This window comes from Oncorhynchus keta, unplaced genomic scaffold, assembly GCF_023373465.1.
Source record: "Oncorhynchus keta strain PuntledgeMale-10-30-2019 unplaced genomic scaffold, Oket_V2 Un_scaffold_2149_pilon_pilon, whole genome shotgun sequence".
NCBI lineage: Eukaryota > Metazoa > Chordata > Actinopteri > Salmoniformes > Salmonidae > Oncorhynchus > Oncorhynchus keta.
The window spans coordinates 673,520-681,169 of NW_026290864.1; positions in this window are offsets into that span (position 1 = coordinate 673,520).

A 7,650-nucleotide genomic window follows, 5' to 3' on the forward strand; every position below is an offset into this window, starting at 1 on the left:
TTAAGATGTTGTCTGTGTAGCTAATCTTCTGGGTCCCCTGTAGCCATATAGCCTGCAGGCACACACTGACTGTAAATTAGCAACACAAAGCTGCTCAAAATAATGCATTATAATACAGTATAGCCCACCTTTTTTATCCCACTTTTAGTATTCACTTCTTTTGTGCCACTAAAAAACAAGACTGACAAAAATAAAAATGAGCACGTTGCAGAAATCAAGTAAGAATATCAGTAAATGTGCCAAACACACTGTGTTGTCTGCTAGTCCAGGGCTCCATGGGTTCAGGGGCTGACCAACAGGGGGCAGGGACCAGGACAAGGCCCGGTGAACAGGCTCAGAACTCCGGTGTGTGTGTGTGTGTGTGTTCTCGACATAGTTTCCTATGACTAAAAAGAGCTTCTGGACATCAGAACAGTGATCCCTAACTTCCATTTGGATTCAGATGTCTACTTCAACAAGTTGGCAGCTGTTGACATACTGCTCAGACCAGAGGCCCTAATCCCGGGACTCGAAACAGGAAGAGACGCTGCAAAAGAGGCAAACTAGTGGGCTCCCTGAGGAGACAAATGAACACCTGTACCCTCCATCATTTGCTAATAAATTAATAAAAAATCCTACAATGTGATTTTCTGGATTTTTTTTTCTCATTTTGTCTGTCATAGTTGAAGTGTACCTATGTACCTAAATTACAGGCCTCTCTCATCTTTTTAAGTGGGAGAACTTGCACAATTGGTGGCTGACTAAATACTTTTTTTGCCCCACTGTACGAAACTCTAGATCACCTTTACTCCACACACAGAAACACATTCAAAACTCTCTATCCTCCTGATTCCCGCGTACAAGCAAAAACTGAAATAGGAAATACCAGTTCAATACGTAAGTGGTCTGATGAAGTGAACACTAAGTTACAGGACTGTTTCGCCAGCACAGACTGAACTATGTTACGGAATGCATCTGATAAAATGGTGGTGTTTACCTCATCAGTCACCAGCTTCATTAATAATTGTGTCAATGACGTCTTCCCCACAATGACCCAACGTACATATCCCAACCAGAAGCCATGGATTACAGGCAACATCCTCACTGAGCTAAAGACTAGAACTGCCGCTTTTAAGGAGCGGGACACTAACCCGGGAGCTTATAAGAAATCTCACTACGACCTCAGATGAGCCATCAAACAGTCAAAACGTCAATACAGGACTAAAATGGAATCCTACTCTGGCGCTCTTTGGATGTGGCAGGACTTGAGTAAGGACTATAAACAGGTTAACATTGACATGGCCATGGGGCCAGATGGATCACTAGGATGCATACTCGGAGCATGCACTGACCAGCTGGTGTCTTCACAGACATTTTCAACCTTTCCCTGACCCAGTCTGTAATACCAACATGTTTCAAGGAGAACACCATAGTCCCTGTGCCCAAGCATGCCAAGGTAACCTGTCTAAATGACTAGCGCCCGTGGCACTCACATCTGTTGCCCCGAAATGCTTTTAAAAGCTGTTTAAGGCTCACATCAAAACCATCATTCCAGACACGCTGGAGCCTTCTCCAATTCACATTCCACCCCAACAGATCCACAGATGATGCAATCTCTATTGCACTCCGAACTGCCCTTTACTACCTGGACAAGAGGAACACCTATGTGAGAATGCTGTTCATTGACTATAGGGCGGCGTCCAACACGGTAGAGCCATCCAAGCTCATCACTAAGCTCAGGACCCTATGACTGAACAACTTCCTCTTCAACTGGATCCTGGACTTCCTGACGGGATGCCCCCAGGTGTTGAGGGTAGGCAACAACACATCTGCCACGATGACCCTCAGGGGGGCGTGCGTAGTCCCCTCCTGTACTTCTTGTTATCCATGACTGTGTGGCCACGCACGACTCCTACACCATCATTAAGATTGCTGAGGACATGAAGGTGGTTGGCATGATCACAGACGACGATGAGACAGCCTATAGGGAGGGAGTCAGTGACCTGGCAGTGTGGTGACAGGACAACAACCTCTCCCTCAACGTTAGCAAGACAAAGGAGCTGATCATAGACTACAGGAAACGGAGGGCAGAACACGGCGCCATCCACATCGACAGGGCTGTAGTGGAGTCGAGAGCTTCAGGATCCTACACATCAATAAGGTATTAACATGGTCTACACACACCAACACAGTCATGAAGAAGGCACAACGGCGGCCCTTCCCCCTCAGGAGGCTGAAAAGGTTTGTAATGGGCCCTCAGTTCCTCAAAAGGTTTCACAGCTGCACCATTGAGAGCATCTTGACTGGCTGCATCACCGCTTGGTATGGCAACTGCTTGGCATCCCACCGCAAGGTGCTACAACAGGGTAGTGCATATGGCCCAGTACATTACAGGGGCCGTGTTCCCTGCCATCTTTATAGCCAAGTTATCATGACACAGTACAGGTACCCTGTGTATATTGCCAAGTTATTATTGACTCAGTACTGTTACCCTGTGTACATAGCCAAGTTATCGTTGACTCAGTACTGGTACCCCGTGCATATAGCCAGGAGGACTGAGGGAGAGAGGTACAGCCAGGAGGACTGAGGGAGAGTGTTACAGCCAGGAGGACTGAGGGAGAGTGTTACAGCCAGGAGGACTGAGGGAGAGTGTTACAGCCAGGAGGACTGAGGGAGAGTGTTACAGCCAGGAGGACTGAGGGAGAGTGTTACAGCCAGGAGGACTGGGGGAGAGTGTTACAGTCAGGGGGACTGAGGGAGAGAGGTACAGCCAGGAGGACTGAGGGAGACAGGTACAGCCAGGAGGACTGAGGGAGAGAGGTACAGCCAGGAGGACTGCGGGAGAGAGGTACAGCCAGGAGGACTGAGAGAGAGAGGTACAGCCAGGAGGACTGAGGGAGAGAGGTACAGCCAGGAGGACTGAGGGAGAGAGGTACAGCCAGGAGGACTGAGGGAGAGAGGTACAGCCAGGAGGACTGAGGGAGAGAGGTACAGCCAGGAGGACTGAGAGAGAGAGACGTGAGAGGAGGAGAAATAGAGTGTGAGTGTGAGTGGGGTACAGGGGAAAGGTAAGGTTTAGAGGTGCAACACACACACACATGTGCACGACCTTACACATTATCTAAATATAGACAGGATTTTGGATCCCCCAAATCCACACATCCCACTTAACACACACACACACACACGCACACACGCACGCACACACACACACAGAGAGAGATGCAGCACATCCTGCATCCTATACACCTCCTCTGCTGTAGCAGCCGTGGGATGGAATCTCCCGAGCACACACTTCCGTCCCGGCTGACACACGCCCTCTTCAATGGCAAGGTTTGGTCCTTATGTCACAGTGCCCCTGATGATGACTGTAACTCCAGCCTCCCACAGCCAACAGAGAGGGAAGACCTTCCTGTTAATAAAAGAGAGATATTTGCTTCTTCCATTTCAATGCAAGAACAGGTTCTGAGCCTGATGCGGGAGGTAACCACCACATATTTGGACACCCCTCCTTGTACAGTAGCCCTATTATAAATAATATGAACAGTCCTGACCAAATACCGAACAAAAACGGGAAGGAGTTAGTGCATCTCTTTCGAGGCCTGTACGTGGTTAATGGTAGAATCAGAGGGGACTCTTTAGGTCGGTTTACTTACTTCTCAGCTCTTGGGACAAGTTGAGTCGATTATGTCATCACTGACATTGACCCCTCCTCCATTAGGGAATTCTCTGTCAGACCACTGACACCATTGTCAGATCACAGTCAGATCGACATGCTTCTGAAGAAATGAACCATCAATACGTATAAAAACAGCCCAATAAACTCTACAACATGAACCAATAGTACAGATGGGCTCCAAACAGTCACAGAGAAAATAATTGAAACATTTAACTCAAATGAAATGATGAACTCTATACAGGTCTTCAATAACTCACAAAACAATAAAGAAGGTGTCAATTCAGCTACTCGAATCATCAACTGCATATTCCAAAAAGCAGCATCAAAAGCAAACCTGAGAAAACCAAAGAAATGCAACATCAGAAACAAACAAAAAAATGTTTCTGAAAGATGGTTTGATAATGAACGTAAAACAAATAGAAAACATCTAAGAAAAATTTCAAATGAAAAACATAAGCAGCAAAACAACGCAGATTTACGTTATGAATACTTCTAAATTCTGAAACAGTATAAACATACACTGAAACGCAAGAAATTGAATTATATCAATAAGACGCTTGATGAAATTGAAAACCAATTGACCAAAATCAGTTCTGGGACATGTGGAACAATTTCAGCACAACAAAGCCACAAGAATTAGCCGTACAAGCCATAGCCATTAGCCATAGCCATTAGCCATAGCCATTAGCCATAGCCAATAGCCATAGCCGTTAGCCATAGCCATTAGCCATAGCCATTTGGAAAACTTATTTTGATAATCTATACAAAAACATCCCACAAAATGACTTACAATATAACTAATTAGAACATCCTTGAATCAGTCATTAAAAACAACCAAAATTCATTAGATGACCCAATAACCCAACAAGAACTAAATAAAAAGCTAAAATCTATAAAAACAAAGGAGGATTGTGGTCTAGATAACATCAGAAATGAAATGCTGAAAAACAGCACACCTGAGTTGCAAAATACTGAGCTTAAATTGTTCAACATGTGTCTGCTTCTGTCTGCTTTCCTGATGTCTGGAACCAGGGGCTCATCTCCCAGATCCACAAAAGTGGAGACAAATCAGACCTCAATAATTACAGGGGAATTTGCGTAAACAGCAACTTGGGAAAGGTTTTCTGTAGCATTTTGAATTCAAGAATCCCAACCATTCTTCAAGAAAAAATGTAATAAGTAAATGTAAAATTGGCTTTCTCCCCAACCATCTTTTATTTAATTTCACCTTTATTTAACCAGGTAGGCCAGTTGAGAACAAGTTGTCATTTACAACTGCGACCTGGCCAAGATAAAGCAAAGCAGTGTGACACAAACAGCACATGGAATAAACAAACATACAGTCAATAACACAGTAGAAAAAGTCTATATACAGTGTGTGCAAATGGCGTGAGGAGGTAAGGCAATAAATAGGCCATAGTAGTGAAATAATTACAATATAGCAAATTAACACTGGAGTGATAGATGTGCAGAAGATGATGAGCTAGTAGAAATACTGGTGTGCAAAAGAGCAGAAAAGTAAATAGAAACAATATGAGGATGAGGTAGGTAGGTAGATTGGATAGGCTATTTATAGATGGGCTGTGTACAGATGCAGCGGTCGGTTAGCTGCTCAGATAGCTGATGTCGAAAGTCGCACTACTGACCATACCTTACACACATTAATACATAAACACATCCACCAAAAAAAAGAAGACAACTTGCTTTATTGACTTTAAAAAAGCCTTTGATTCTATTTGGCATGAAGGTCTATTCTTCAAAATTCCCCAACATGGGCTTGGTGGTAAGGTGGTGTTTATTAATGTAGGTGGGCTTGGTGGTAAGGTGGTGTTTATTAATGTAGGTGGGCTTGGTGGTAAGGTGGTGTTTATTAATGTAGGTGGGCTTGGTGGTAAGGTGGTGTTTATTAATGTAGGTGGGCTTGGTGGTAAGGTGGTGTTTATTAATGTAGGTGGGCTTGGTGGTAAGGTGGTGTTTATTAATTAATGTAGGTGGGCTTGGTGGTAAGGTGGTGTTTATTAATGTAGGTGGGCTTGGTGGTAAGGTGGTGTTTATTAATGTAGGTGGGCTTGGTGGTAAGGTGGTGTTTATTAATGTAGGTGGGCTTGGTGGTAAGGTGGTGTTTATTAATGTAGGTGGGCTTGGTGGTGTTTATTAAAGGTGGGCTTGTGGTAAGGTGGTGTTTATTAATGTAGGTGGGCTTGGTGGTAAGGTGGTGTTTATTAAATGTAGGTGGTGTTTATTAATGTGGTGGGCTTGGTGGTAAGGTGGTGTTTATTAATGTAGGTGGGCTTGGTGGTAAGGTGGTGTTTATTAATGTAGGTGGGCTTGGTGGTAAGGTGGTGTTTATTAATGTAGGTGGGCTTGGTGGTAAGGTGGTGTTTATTAATGTAGGTGGGCTTGGTGGTAAGGTGGTGTTTATTAATGTAGGTGGGCTTGGTGGTAAGGTGGTGTTTATTAAGGTGGGCTTGGTGGTAAGGTGGGCTTGGTGGTAAGGTGGTGTTTATTAATGTAGGTGGGCTTGGTGGTAAGGTGGTGTTTATTAATGTAGGTGGGCTTGGTGGTAAGGTGGTGTTTATTAATGTAGGTGGGCTTGGTGGTAAGGTGGTGTTTATTAATGTAGGTGGGCTTGGTGGTAAGGTGGTGTTTATTAATGTAGGTGGGCTTGGTGGTGTAAGGTGGTGTTTATTAATGTAGGTGGGCTTGGTGGTAAGGTGGTGTTTATTAATGTAGGTTATTAATGTAGGTGGGCTTGGTGGTAAGGTGGTGTTTATTAATGTAGGTGGGCTTGGTGGTAAGGTGGTGTTTATTAATGTAGGTGGTGTTTATTAATGTAGGTGGGCTTGGTGGTAAGGTGGTGTTTATTAATGTAGGTGGGCTTGGTGGTAAGGTGGTGTTTATTAATGTAGGTGGGCTTGGTGGTAAGGTGGTGTTTATTAATGTAGGTGGGCTTGGTGGTAAGGTGGTGTTTATTAATGTAGGTGGGCTTGGTGGTAAGGTGGTGTTTATTAATGTAGGTGGGGTAAGGTGGTGTTTATTAATGTAAGGTGGTGTTTATTAATGTAGGTGGGCTTGGTGGTAAGGTGGTGTTTATTAATGTAGGTGGGCTTGGTGGTAAGGTGGTGTTTATTAATGTAGGTGGGCTTGGTGGTAAGGTGGTGTTTATTAATGTAGGTGGGCTTGGTGGTAAGGTGGTGTTTATTAATGTAGGTGGGCTTGGTGGTAAGGTGGTGTTTATTAATGTAGTTTATTAATGTAGGTGGGCTTGGTGGTAAGGTGGTGTTTATTAATGTAGGTAGGGGCTTGGTGGTAAGGTGGTGTTTATTAATGTAGGTGGGGCTTGGTGGTAAGGTGGTGTTTAGGTGGTGTTTATTAATGTAGGTGGGCTTGGTGGTAAGGTGGTGTTTATTAATGTAGGTGGGCTTGGTGGTAAGGTGGTGTTTATTAATGTAGGTGGGCTTGGTGGTAAGGTGGTGGTAAGGTGGTGTTTATTAAGGTGGGCTTGGTGGTAGGTGGGCTTGGTGGTAAGGTGGTGTTTATTAGGTGGTGTTTATTGTAGGTGGGCTTGGTGGTAAGGTGGTGTTTATTAATGTAGGTGGGCTTGGTGGTAAGGTGGTGTTTATTAATGTAGGTGGTGGTGGTAAGGTGGTGTTTATTAATGTAGGTGGGCTTGGTGGTAAGGTGGTGTTTATTAATGTAGGTGGGCTTGGTGGTAAGGTGGTGTTTATTAATGTAGGTGGGCTTGGTGGTGTTTATTAATGTAGGTGGGGTGTTTATTAATGTAGGTGGGCTTGGTGGTAAGGTGGTGTTTATTAATGTAGGTGGGCTTGGTGGTAAGGTGGTGTTTATTAATGTAGGTGGGCGTGGTGGTAAGGTGGTGTTTATTAATGTAGGTGGGCTTGGTGGTAAGGTGGTGTAATGTAGGTAAGGTGTTTATTAATGTAGGTGGGCTTGGTGGTAAGGTGGTGTTTATTAATGTAGGTGGGCTTGGT